The 14,827-nt window shown below is 39.9% G+C and overlaps 1 long non-coding RNA gene across 1 annotated transcript in view; it reads left to right on the forward strand.

The window, feature by feature from the left end:
• Positions 1 to 8,917: 8,917 nt before the first annotated feature.
• Positions 8,918 to 14,827, forward strand: part of LOC118580367 — a 68,474-nt gene continuing 62,564 nt past the window's right edge. The window contains exon 1 of the long non-coding RNA XR_004944522.1: positions 8,918 to 9,084. This is a non-coding gene — a long non-coding RNA (uncharacterized LOC118580367). The remainder of the gene's footprint in view (positions 9,085 to 14,827) is intronic.

The following is a 14,827-nucleotide window of genomic DNA, read 5'->3' on the forward strand; positions in this document are numbered from 1 at the left end:
TCTGAGGTTAGTGGTTGAATGTGTTTCCTTTTAATATAGTAGCACTTGGGTCCTTTCTTTGTGAGTCCCTCAGTCTGTGAATGGTTTTTATGTTGTTTATAAATGGTACCTTATACCTTCTGATGTTTCTTATACCAGCATTTCTTGAGGGACCAGATATTTACTGATAAATAACTGAAGGAGATTAAGTTAAACTCCCAAGATCTTTGATTAAATGGTAATTTTTAGGGGCTGGAAAGATGGCTTAGTGGTTAAGAGCAACAGCTGCTCTTCCAGAGGTCCCAGGTTCAATTCCCAGCACTCACAACTATCTGTAACTCTAGTTCCAGAGGAACTGGTACCCTGGCAGAGACAAACATACACACACACACACACACACACACACACACACACACACACACACACACAAATAAAATAAAATCAGTGCATATAAATGGTGATTTTAGAACTAAATCAATAAGAAGTTACAAGTTATCTATGTCAATTTCTATCGACTAAGGAGGCCTGAGGTGCAGAAGGGTTAGTCATTACTAGAAAACTCAAGTTGATTATTCAGAGCAATCTCATCATATATACTTAGTAAATTCAGGGAAAATTAATATTTCTTTTTGCTAAAAAAAATTTAAATTGCTTAAGAAAATTCTAGACATGAACCAGTTTAAGCTCAGATCTTTAATTCCTCTCACTGAAAAACTGGATATAGACTCCCACAACTAAATGCTCAAGTCCATCTGTCCCACCAACGTGCTTAGAATATTGAGTTGATTTAATGGGAGGCAATTTGGAATAGTGCAGCCAGCTGGACGTGGGACCCATGAGAAGCGGAAGGCAGTGCTCTACAGAAAGGATTGTCCAACAGGACAGAATTAGCCAAGTAGCTCCTTGAAGTCCACAACATCCCCAGTCTTGGCAACAGATTTCATTCAATATTTGGAACATAACCTTAAAAAATGGGGTTTTATCTGAATTAAAATGCTTCTTGTATATAATCTGACACTACAAAGCTCACATCCTTCCAAAGTGGCAAGGAGGAATCTGGAATCCTGTACAGACTCTGACTGACTCAGCCACCTACCTATCAGAAACTTTCCCTGTCTGCTGCTTAGGTCTCTCTAGTTGCCAGTTCAGTGGGATCTAATGTTGGTATTCACAGCTTGTCTCTCTTTCCTACCTTGATTTATGCACTTTCAGATCCTATGACCCTAAACAGTACACCCCATCCCATTTTTCTCTGTCCCCAGTTAAGCACATTATTGGCTCTAGCTGTGCACAACCTAATCCATATTTCTAGTGTTTAACCCACATATTGGTAACCTAGCTGAATTTTACTTGTGATATATGCTGTGTTTATCCCAGGAAGAGTAACAGATTCTGTTTATATGTCTATTCTGCCTAGTGACAAGTGTCTTTCATTATAGTATGTCTTGTACAGGGTTTTATTATTTACTTTTTATAAGCAATAGGTCAGACTGTCTATGTCCAAAGATAAATAAGATGAATGGCTCTGATGTTCGGTCTGCTCACACGGCAACTGAGTCAGCTTGATGGACACACAGTAGAGTTACTCAGAGAGGTGCTGGTTCTTTATTGGCATTGTTGCTTTTTTTTTGAAAATCATTGCCATGACCCTAGAGTGTCTGATTCAATTTCTGTGGTATCTGACCCAGACAACTGTGTATTTCCAAGTTTTCTGGCCATCCTAATGTGTCTCCCAGTTAAGAACTGAACACATAAAACTGAGTAAAATTCCATCTAAGCATTATACACAAAGTTATGGGACATCCAAATCCAGCCAACTGAAAATGGAAGAAATTAATTCTGGGGTGGAGTGGGAGTGGAGAATTCTTGATAGGATTTTTAGACAACTTTACCCTAAAAACAAAGGGGATTATGCACAGACAAAAAAATTGTAGCATGAAAGGATACATAGCATGTTCCAGAACTGGCATGGCAGAAGGTTCCTCAGACAAGGTAGACATGAGCTTTTCAGCCTGAAATGCTTACACTGGCCCACTAGGTCATTATAGTTTCAGGAATCAAGCACAATATAGTATGCTACAGAGTGAGTTCTGTGCACATTTTTGTTTTATTTGGGAATATGTAAATAATGATAAATAATCCAGAGATGGCCTAGATTAGGATGGTACAAGCTTCTGGGAATCACAGATAATTGATAGGGATGAAACACTGAAGGATGAGAAACAACAGCAGCCCACAGATAAAGATGTTTCCCAACTGGACGCTATTCCCAAATCAGATGGCACATCAATTTCCACATTCCAGAACAGTGTAACTTTATCATGCAGTTGCTTCCCCGTGGCCAAGGTCATGTGCACATACAGATCTCAACTACACCGCACTTCCTTGCTCTTATGCCTCATAGCTTACTTGGCCTTCTCTTCCTGGTAGCTGAATGGCTAAGATAATTTCCTCTATGAATAATGTAAAGAAACCTGAGAATACAACAGTAGATAGATGTTGCTGAAATTGTCTTCATTGATGATAATGTGGCAAAACAATTTTCTTCTGTAATTTCTTACCAGACAGAAATGCCCTATGAATATTTCCTTGTTTCATCATACCATCACTATGATCATCACTATACTTAAACAACTTTGAGCTCACAGCAAGATGTTGGCCACCCTCTAGAAGGCCTTAAAAATGTGATAGACACATTTGCCCTTTTTGCATGCAGATTTAGAATCCTATAGGCCACATTCTCACTATGGTGATTATTGTGTACAGTGAATCCGTGGTATGCTCCATGGGCAGTTCTGAGGATATAGGAAGAGACAAGAATGTGGGGAAGTTGAAAATCAGAGAATAAGATGCGGGGTACACTACAAGCAAGAAGTCACTTACCCAGACAGCTCTGTAGGTCACAGATGAAGTCCTAAGTAAATGTATATTATTGACAAAGACCCCAATGCCTCAGTCCCATGGAAATGGAAAAGCTTCCCCCTGGTCTGCGTTTGGATGTTGACAATCTGTGCAGAAGATGTTGAGTGTAGCTCCCCTTTGCCTGATGTTTATAGCCTGAGACAGCTCTCCCTGCTGAGATCATTGAAACCTGCCTCCTTGTTCAGCTATGTACATTAACCCACTTCCTCATTCAGCTCTGTACACTAACACCACCTCCTCAGTTCAGATCCACAAAATAAACACACTGAGTTTCTGGGCTGCACTTGATGCCTAGACACCAGAATGTATGACCCACCCAATTTCAACTTTTCTGTCTGTCTGTCCTGTCTTCATTCTCTCATTGCCCAGGCCAGGGTTCTAGGATCTAGTCGCTTGTGTCACAGCACCATCTGCATGAAGGGCTTGCTTCCAAAGAGGCACAGAAAATCTGGAGAGACCCTTCACCCAGCTGCCTTCTACTTCAGCAGTTTCATGCGTGACAACCTTGATAGAGCTGGAAGTATAAGAGAAAAAATAAAAGGAATATCGCAGATAAATGTGGTTTTTTTTTCAGTAATTAAAAAAAACATAATAAATAATCCTGTGTAAAGTTAGCAGGCTTCACTTAATCCACAACAATCATCTAACTGATGACATGAAAATTAACATATTGCTGGATTTCTTCTTTACTATTTTGTTGAACACACAATCCTTTTTTCATAAAATACAAACCACTCATGGTATGTTGAGTTGGAATCAATATGAATTGAAATTAGATGTCTTCTGTGTCGTTCTATGTGAACAATTTACAATGTTTTCAGCTAACCAACCAGACCCATTTCCAATGCATGGATGATCTAATGAGTGGCTTTACAGATGATAGGAAAGGAAAGGGCTCACCACGTGGTCACCTCAACTCATCACAGTAAACTTAAAATGTTACCAAAAATAGCTGTCCTCTTTTCCTCAGTGACCCACATGCCCCAATTTGTACATTTGCATTTCCAGGTGCCTTAATGGGAGGCAGTCTATTAGCCTGAGAAAAGATCTCTTCAGGGAAGAATGCCTGACAAGGACTAGCAACCTAGAATCTGGTGATGCTCTGAAGAGAGAGGCACATCCCCTGTACAACATGAACTTCTTCCCCAGGGGATCCACTGGCCAGGAAGCTAAGGTGGGGGGTAACTTGTACTAATATTAATATTCCTGAAGTTCAGTGAAGAGCTTCTTCAGTCTTTTGTTTTTTAAAGAAGCTAAAATGAGCTCTTTCTTCACCTCCAAGATTTATTTATTATATATAACATGTATGCCTGCAGACCAGAAGAGGGCACCAGATCTCATTATGGATGGTTGTGAGCCACCAAGTGGTTGCTGGGAATTGAACCTGGGTCCTCTGAAAGAGCAGACAGTGCATTAACCGCTGAGCAATCGCTCCAGCTTCTTCAGTCTTTACAGTATAGGAACCATCTCACGATTTCCTAATATACAAAAATACAATTTGCATCTGCCTCAGCTGGTTGGTAAATTAATAAAGTACATGGCAGCAGCTTCAAAGTGAGACATTTTTGTGTGATGTCCTTGCCTCTATTTTATTATAATAGTAACTGAACAGATGTGCCAAGCTTTGAGGCCTAGTTTCCCACATCTGTGACCTGGGGCAAGGGGAGGTTACATTTACTACATCACAGGGTTCTGATGAGGAACAAACAAAATAATGTGAGTTCTTGTTGTAGCTCTGAGAGCCTGTGATGTACAAGGATGCCAAGAGCTGGATGTGGTGGTACGGCACCTGTAAGCCAAGCTGTCAGAGGCTGAGGCAAAAGGATCATGAGTTTTGGAACAACCCAGTCTATATGATGAGATCTTTCTTCAAAATGGAAGGGTGAGGACGAGAGGGAAGAGAAAGGGAGGAGGGAGAGGGAGAAGAAACAGTGGCTATAGGTAAGGAAACAGAAATAAACAGAAAAGTAAGCCCACTGCCACACTTACAGGTTCTGAGAATGTTCTCCATAAGCGCAATAACCTCTACATGCTGAAAGTCATGTAAGCTATAGGGGAGAAACCCTGTCTCAGCTATGTGAATCTCTCCATCTTGGTTATGTGAACACCATTTTCAAATATTTGTTTTGTTGCTGTCTCTGTTTGAAATAGCCTCTGTAGGGAAGTATTCATGATTTTCTTGAAAATTTAATTCCCCTAATTTCTGTTTTCTTATGAGGATGATACTTATATATGTGTACTAAAGTTTTAATTGAGAATGCTACAAAAACTCTTTCAAGAAACTTACAAAGCACTTGGCAGGATGGATTGTACAGTGAGCAATTCAACTGAAAGCCCAATTTACTTGTGCTCACTGCCAAAGGGATGTTGCAGAATAGACCACACAACCCTACAGAAGTAAGTGCTTCTGACATGTCTCATCTCAAGATAGATTCCTAGGAACTCAAAACATGCTTTGACTTGTTGTGACAGTACATTGTATCCATGGTGTATTAATCAGACAAGGTAGGAATAAACAGCTCAGAATCCAGGAAATATTTGTCACCATCAGCCTTTTTGGATGTCAGTCAGGCTAGCAAAAATTACACTGATACCTCAACTCAAGCTACATAGTCTGTTGTGGTTGGGAAGCAGTGTGTTCAATATTTGTCAGTCACTCTTAAATACATAGCATTGCCCCTGACACCCCCTCAGCTCATGTTTTAACAATCAAAGCAGGCTACACTGCCATCCTAACTTCCAAGGATGGAGATGTACCCGGAAGAGGGAAGAATTAATCATCAATTAGTATCTGTCAGAGACCACTATCTGTTACGTGCCTCATTCTACACAGAGAGTCAACACTCAGCTCCTCTTGACAGGACACCCAGTACCTCGGTGTAGCATCAAGGACAATACACAATGCTGGCTTCATCACTTTGAGCTCCAAATCCATGAGTTATTGAAAGTTTCTGTCCTCACTGAACCATTGCATGATGATATGACATGGTCAGGACCCATGGCAAAAATTCCCTTTTGGAAAATACTCGATGACTGGTTCAGAATACTTTTGATTCTGCTGAAGAGTCATCTGAGCTGTGAGCATGAACATGGTAATTCTTCCCTCAGGAAGAAATCTACACTGCTCTCCTCAGAACAGCCTCTCCTCATTGTCCCTGACTTTAGCTTGCAGACTTTCCCTTTTTATATCTGACCTCAACCACAGCAGGAGAAGTGCTGAGGTGGAGTCCCTCAGGATGGAGGGAGTTAGGGATAGTTGTAACATGTTTTACATGCCCTATTTAGATGCTCAGGCCCTGTCTGGCTTTACATCTAGAACAAGCCCAACTTTGTGGTTCCCTTGCCTCAAAGTAGCTAATTTCCCTGGTCTTGTATACCAGCAAGGATCTGTGTCATTTGCCATGCGTGTTGCTGTTGAGACGGTCTCCAGAGTTGCTCTCCAGGCGATACCTAGCTTAATGATGCTTCAGTGTATGGTTTTGTTTTTGTTTTACTTTACAATGATGTAAACACACATAAGCTTGTAGTGGGTAGCCATCCCAGCATTGGCCTGGAAGTTCCAACCCCCACTGAGGCTTCGGTAATGGTCACGCCCACAAGGCGGAGCAGAGGAGGAAGCGGAAGACAAAGGATCGGGAAGAGCTCTGTCTCTTGGTTCTCGGACTCTGGACGCTGGAGGTAGACCGAGCAGAGTTCTCCAGAGAACACCGCCGGACTGCGCTATACCCTTGCCAGACCCTGTAACCTACCCCTTCATTTGTAAGTTACCCCACAAAATAAACCTCCCTTTTAACTACGTGGAGTGGCCTTAATAATTTAACCAATATAAGCTCATCTCATTGGTAGTATAATATTAAATAAATTGCAGAAGACATTTTATAATTTGTTAAAAATAGGCTTTGTATGAGGTGATTTTACTGTTATAGAATAATGTGAGTGTCCAGTGTACTAAGGCAGGCAAGGCTGCTGATTTCCTACACATTTTCCTGGCTTAAGTGACTTTGATGTCTGCAACAGCAGGAACGAGGTCTCCAAACACGGCAGTGATGTGCTACACACACACTGAAGAACAAAGGGCAGTGATGCCTGGATTTAAGAGATGCAGAACTCAGTTTTTATATGTCTCAGTCCACTTTGGATTTGAGTCAATTTATGGTCTACTATGCATCCAGGTAAAGGAATATCAAGGTATCTTTTAAGTGTGTTCTTCATGTCTAAGTAAAGCATGATTGAGAACTTTCATCCTGTCCTTGATGTGTGGTCTTTATATGTGCATAATATCACTTATGGCCACTGTAAGACATAAACACAACAGAAGTATGTTCTGTTATGTCCCTAGAGACAGAAAACCAAAATCAGTAGCAATGAGATAAAATCCAAGTAGCAGGAGGGCTTAACTCCTTCCAAAAACTCTGGGGGATGCTTTCTTGCCTCATTTGGTTCCAGGTGGCTGTTGGCATTTCCTGGCCTTTGTTAACTTCCATCTAATCTCCAAGGTCAATATATTTAGTTCTCTTTCTGCTCCATCTCCTTTCTTCCTTCTTAGGATGGGAAGCTCAAAAATGTCACTGCTTCCTTTTCATAGGGACAGTAAGCTGCATTTGGAATCAATCCAGACAACCCAGGATGAACTTCTCACTGGTGCCTGTATTTTGGGGTGTTTGCTTTTGTTTTACATTGTTTTCAGTGGAGAGGCATAACAAACAATACTCTCAAATTCTAAGGATTATGATATGGGTATCCCTTGGGAAGGTTTTTTTGTTTTTGTTTTTTTTTTTCTACATAGTGTGGAGTTTCTCACTGCTGTGAAAAGACAGCCTGTGATCTCACATTTCGGGGCAAATACCTATAATCTTAGAACTCAAGAAATGGAGGCATATGGACTGTGAGGTCAGGCCAGTCCAACCTATGTAGTTAGAGCCTGTCTTCTGACTCAGAAAACCATAAGACAAATAACAAAACATTTTAGCATAATTTCAAAGAATACAAGGAATTAGGAATCAAACTGTTAGTATTTTTATGCAAAGCTAAGGTTTTTTTCTTCTCCAAATATATTTTCCCTCCAACACTTTGAGTTTGGTGACATCCAAGGGCAAAGGTTAATTATAACTGCCGCTAATGAGAAAGACTATTGGCTTTTAAAATGCCAACTACAATTCAATTGCTTATAGTAATAACGAAATTAGTTTATTTTAAAGAGGAAAGGGCATTTGGGTTTCTGGTTTCACAACACCCATGTTTTCACAGGGCAAAAGACTTTCTAATACAAAGGCTCCCTTTCCTTTCTGTATGTAACTGAACTCAGAAAGCATTCTCTAAGCAGAATACTTGAGCTGTAGTACAAACACAACTCTACTCATTCTGAATTTTATCTGTTTTACTTTTGAAATAGAGCCATTTGCATCTATTCATGGGCTGTGGATGTGAGAGGCACTGTGATTCTTCAGTGTGTTAGGAGAGCAGAGTCTTTCCATTAGCAACAGATTTCTCTCTGACAAAATCATGGGCAAGGAAGCAAAGGATGCTGTGAATAATACCGAATGCTCACAGAGATCCAGGAAAATCTGCAAGTGCCATACATTTCCCATGATGTTAGACTCTTTTTAAAGCTCTTTGGAACATGCTTTATTTAGAACACCATCCTGTTATTTTGGGGCAGAGAGGCATTTCCACTGAGAGTGAGGAAGAGAAAAGAAAACAGTGAGGAGGCGCCTTTTGTCGACACACTTCTAACCTCACTTTCCTTGTCAAGTGTTAGTTGGTCTTGCTTTCCTCACTCCCAGGCTTCTCAAAATCTCCCACTCCACATTTGCTCCAGTTCTAGGATGGGTGTTATTTGCATGTCGGAACATTTCGGAAGTTGAGAGCCTTCTGTGCCTCTGTGCCATAGGGAAAGGAAGGACAGTGATGTCCCAGGCACGTTCTCTTCTATTTGTATAAAAACAGCCAGGGATAAGGCCTGGTTTTCATTCATTTCTCTTGTTTTGCTTTGCTTTACAGATTACCATTGGATTTATGTTGCCTTCATTGGCCGTTTCTTAATGAATTGGCTTGTAAAGCTATTTTCTAACGCTACTTGTTAACTGAAATGTCCTTCAGGAGAAGACATTTGAATTCTCCATGGGAACCCACTGGCTGTGTGCAATGCTTCACACCATAAATCACCTGCATCCCCACTGTCTGGTAAGTGTTGTGGAGGTTCTTGAAAAACAGCATAGCTATATTGCTATCCAAAGAGAATTCTGCCACATGCCCTTCTAGCATGGGAAAGCTCTTAGGTTTCTGTATGAGAGCTGACAATCACCCAGGACTCCAGTCGCTGGACTGTATTGCTGACCTGAGACTCATGGATGGATCTCAGCTCAATCTCTGCTTTCTAGCCAGAGCAGTCATAGATGAGAGGATCACTCTTAGATGTTCTCTCAAAAGCCATGGAGCTAATTGCTAATATATCTGGCTCAAAGCTAATGCTTCTGCTGCATAGACAGGCCCATAGGATGTCACTGGCACGAGGCTGCTGGAATAAATTATTTTTTTCACTGATTTAAAGAATAAAAAGCCAGGAAGAGCCAAGCCTCAGCACTCAGCCAGACTGTCCTGAGAGTCAGCCCGGGCAGAACAATCAAAAACGAATCATGGACCTGAGTCCACTAGGACGTTAAGTGGTTTTTCTGGGTTTCGTTTTTTATGTTTGAAGAGAGATGAGTTCCCTTTCTTCCTCGGATTTGGCTTGTTGGGCATTTTGCGGGACAATGAATAATCCAGACAAGCAAAGGGGATCTGGTTCTTCCCACAGAAGCCTCCTTCCATTTGAAAAGTGGGGCGGGGAGCAGCTGCCAAATCTTTGTCTCAGAGAAAGAACATAGGCAGGAAGTCAGCTGGATTAAATGTTGAAGCGAAAGGTACATGAATATTCTTAGCTCCTTTTCCCCTGTCCGTCTGCCTGCCAGGGATCTGTTTAATTCCTCGTCTCTCACATACAAGAACTCAAGAAAGAAGCCACTGTGCTTCCTTTTCCCTTTAGTTCTTCAATCCAGATATAGCTTGGGTCAATGCACAGGTTGCTTTTATCTTGTCTGATGGGGTCCTGTTGGCAGCCTATGTAATTAAACACTGAACAGATTTGTTTTCGAACTCTGTCACATCAATCAGAGTGCCTGAACCTGACATACTCTTGAGGTACAGAGCCAAAAGTCCTAATGATGAGGCTGTGAAAGGGAGATCTTGCTAGGTGACATTATCCATGCTTTGTCAAGTAGTACATTTGTTCATATCTTGTGAACCAGCCAGTGCTGTCCTTGGTTGGATTCTTTTCAAGCTATTTATATAGCACTGTCATGGAAGATGGCAATCATGGGTATGCGGAACATGAAAAATAGGCTAGATACATAAGATCCAGTCTGAGAGACCATCACACACACACACACACACACACACACACACACACACACACACACACACATTGGTGTCACTTGGCTCCCAAGGCTCAGAAAACTATCACAGAGATGCCATACTCTGGCTGCTGCTCTCTCTGTGCAAGATAGATGATGTGTCTCTGGTTGGGGAAACTTTGGCACTCTGCCAGTGTATGTCACGCTACACAAAGCCAGAACGTAAGTTTGCGAGTATGGGGAAATCTTGGGTCCTTCATAGTTCTTGATACAAAAGAGAAGCACTTTGGCTTTCAGAAACATGCTATGCAGACCCAGTTCAAGAAAACTGAAGCTGAATTTAGCATGATGGAAATGCAGAGAGGGTGTTTTTTCTAATAGTCTTCAATATGTGTCAAAAATTATACTATTGTAAAGGTGACAGTTCAAAAATCTTTAGCATTAGATATGAAAACAAAGGTACATATTTGTGCTTTTCACATCTGATAATGGTCAAAAGAAATTCAGAAAAACCTTTAATCTGAAAATGCCAATGAGATTTAGACTTCAATGTTCACTATAGAAATGAGGAAAAGGGGGAGAATTTGGAAAATATATATTGTCACTATAAATATTTTAAGTATGAAATATCTATTTTTGTCTGAAAGTTCTCGTTATCCTAGAAGTAAACCACATAGTAGATATAATTTTGGATTTAAAGATTCTAATTTTGTTTCAAAGATAACTGATTGGTGATATCTTATATCACCACTGTTACAATGTATGATATTATATATCATACAATGATGCAATAATAAGCTTGAGACTTCTAAATCAGAGAAAGAAAGAGAGAAAGAGGGGCAAGAGAGGGAGAGAGGGACAGCCACCATAAGCTCCTTTCTTTGCTTCCTGCTATGATGTGAAGCTCTGCCTCAATGGTGCTTACCACACTGGACCTCACTCCTTTCTGTGAGGTCCTCATTTTGTTTATCTGACAATGTTTTTTCTCTATACAGCACCCACAAATGTTTCTTTACTCAATTACTGGTAACCAAGCAAAAGAGAAAAACATAATGCAGTCAATTCCCACTTTCCACTATCATTACATTCTTCTACATCATACTATCACCATTGCTTTCAGGGGAAAGAAAAGATCAAGTTTCTACAGACTTCTGCTCACATTTTTTTTTTTGGTCAACTTATGAATACATCACTATTTTAAGTGAGCATTTATTTATATATGCCTCATTTATCAAGCCCCAGAGGACATTATGGGGGAAAAAAGATATAGAAAGATTATAAGGGCTGGAAGATGGAGAAGAAAACTAAGAAGCTCAGACTTCTGACCATTACATGGCCATCTCATTCACAAGCATACAAAAGATGATGCACACATACACAAGCCATGGCAATGGGAGAGAATAGACAGGAAGGAAAGGTAATAGGAGAACAAAAGAGGATCACTGTGAACTCGTTACTATACATTCCACACATCTTTATAGTAATCAAAACTAAGAACTGAAGAAGGGCAAAATGTTCTGGTTTGAAGTGCTGAATTTGGAGTCAGATAGCATCAGTTCTGCTTTTGACACAGTTCTCTTAACCACACTTATCTTCATAAAAACTGACATTAAAGAAATGTTACAGCCGGGCGGTAGTGGTGCATATCTTTAATCCCAGCACTTGGGAGGCAAAGGCAAGCGGATCTTTGTGAGGTCAAGGCCAGCCTGGGCTACCAAGTGAGTTCCAGGAAAGACACAAAGCTACAATGGAGAAACCCTGTCTCGGAAAAAAAAAGGTTACTATGTTAAATAAAAGAGAAGCCTTATTTAGTACATGGGGCTGATTTCTTAACACTGAGCTTCTAGGTAATGGTCCATAATACATGCAAAGTCAAAAGACTTTCAAAATTATGGATTTTCTCTGTGAAGCACATCAAAGCTTTTTTGCACTCAAGAACACTCGAAAACAATTTTGGTTGAAGTCAGGGACTAGGAAATGCCAGACAAGTACCCTATACCTGTGTTCCAGATCTGCCCCAGATCACAGCTTCTGAAACATGATCATGAATGCACTTAGGATCTGAGAAATGAACGTGCGAGCTGTCAAGACTTCGGCTGTCAAGTGTTTCTGAAAGCACAGGGGCCAAAGAGTAATACAAAATAGAATTTATAATAGATTCAAAGTTTTAGCAGTACTTGTCTATGTTTTATCAGGTACCTTCACTACAGCCTGAGTTTTGAACACAGCCTATGGCTTTCTACAGCACATGACTTCACACCCCAAAACACCAACGCATGCTGCCTGAAATACCTCAGTTCAGATTTGAGAATATAATACATTATACTATTGTTTTATGCACAAAAGCCTTCTGCTTTTATAGAAACATAATTACTTAATTGTAGAAACAAAGTTTTTAGTATTTTCTACCATCATTCCTTAGCATGTATGGATCAAATCCAGTTTTAGATTCTGTTAGATTGAAATGTTTTATTTTTAAAACTTAATGTTTCAGTTGTTGACTTGAGTTTACTTAAAAGGCATTCAATAAAGTTTGCTTGAGATTAGGACAACATTCCCAATAATTCCTGAAATGATCTGAAACACAATTTTCTCATTTTATACCATGTATATGTGCAAAGCAACATTTCCAGAATTAACAATTACTAGTGAAAATATCAGTCAATTCTGAAAACAGTTAAAGATACTCCATATCTCATAGCATTCAGTATTCAGCCAAGATTTCATTCCTTATATAAAAATAAATAAGCATATTCATCTCCTTAATCAGTAAATATCCCTTCATCTATAATAAATGCTAAAATTATATATTTTTAAAATAATTATTTTTTCTTTTTTGTGATTTAATTTTACATATCAGCCACAGATTCCCCTGTTCTCCCTCCTCCTGCCCCACCCCACCCTACCCCCATCCTCCCGTCAATCCACCCCCCCATTCCCATCTCCTCCAGAGCAAGGACTCCCCTGGGGATTCAGCTCAGCCTGGTAGAGGCAGTCAAGGCATGTCCAGTTGTAGTTAGAGTTTTCCTGCCTTGCCCAGTCAGGACAAATCTCTCTTACCTGCCAGTCCCACAATCGCTCAGACCCAACCAAGAAAGCACACAGAAACTTACATTGTTTAGAAACTGTATGGCCATGGCAGGCTTCTTGTTATCTACTCATTCTATCTTAAATTAACCCATTTCTGTTAGTCTATACTTTGCCACATGGCTTGTGGCTTACCAGTGTCTTTACATGTTGCTTCTCATGGCGGCGGCTGGCGGTGTCTCTCTCCAGCCTTCTACTTCCCAGAATGTTCTTCTCTCTTGTCCCACCTATACTTCCTGCCTGGCCACTGGCCAATCAGAACTTTATTTACACAGAGCGATATCCACAGCACTTCCCCTTTTCTTTTTTTTTATTTTTTAAGGAAGGTTTTAACTTTTACATAGTATAATTACATATAACAAAACAATTATCAAGCAAGAATTACAGTTACAATATTAAAGAAGATATCCTATCTATCTTATATTTGTGAGTCTAAGGTTTTATATCTAACTTATCTTTTATCATAATTGAGGAAATTATAACTATCTAGCCTTCAATCACATCAAAGACCTCAGAAGGATATATTACCTGAGAACCGGGAAAAGGATGCAAGCATTTTTCGGGAGTCTTGCAAGAGTAGACAGAGATGGCTGCCAGCCTGGACAGTCACCTAATGTTTCTTTGCAAAGTTGGGGCATTTATCTTCAGCCCACAGGGCTAGAGTCTCTTGGTCACTTTTCTCAGTGTCCTATAGAATATCTGGCAGTTTCCTCTGTGAAGCAGGAACCTGAAGGACCATTTTGTCAAGCAAAGTTCAGTGGTCACCTTTCTATGGGTCCTGCATGTCCAGTTGATCAAGTAGTCCAGGCAAGAACAGTTTCTTGCCCAAATGGCTATTTTGGCCAAGGTGAAGATAAACTCCATATGAAGTGTCTTCAATGCCCTTCCTCCTCTCTGAAGTAAATTGGTGCTGCCAGGAGCAGACATGTTTCACTGTCCAGAAAGTCTAAATTTTAAGAATAGTTTAAATGCCATATTCTGTAGACCTTTGAAGTGTTTGAAGATTACCTATCTATCTGAAATATCTCTGTGTATACCTAGAAGACTTAACTAACATGGCTACGAGTATGATTATCATAGATGACTAATTATTAATCTATTTTTAATTATCGATTATAATTTTAAATGAGCTGTACAAACACAATACTTTAAACAAGAGTAGAAATATATACACAGTATAACAAAATTAACTTTAAGTTTATATCAATAGACAAAAATCTATACCAATGTAAAACATTTTAAACAAGTTGTTGCTCTTTAGAAGTTCCTTAATCTACCCTTTCAGACTATTATATCTATATCATATCCCCTTTTCTTCTTTAGAAAGAGATCACGTTTATAATCAACCTGCTTTAAATAAAAATATTGGTTTTTCTCGGTCCCACACCAGAGGGCTCTTCTGATTTGGGACACAAGAAGCTCTTAACCTTTTCTTTTAACAATATGCC

Source organism: Onychomys torridus, chromosome 1 (genome assembly GCF_903995425.1).
Source record: "Onychomys torridus chromosome 1, mOncTor1.1, whole genome shotgun sequence".
Lineage (NCBI taxonomy): Eukaryota > Metazoa > Chordata > Mammalia > Rodentia > Cricetidae > Onychomys > Onychomys torridus.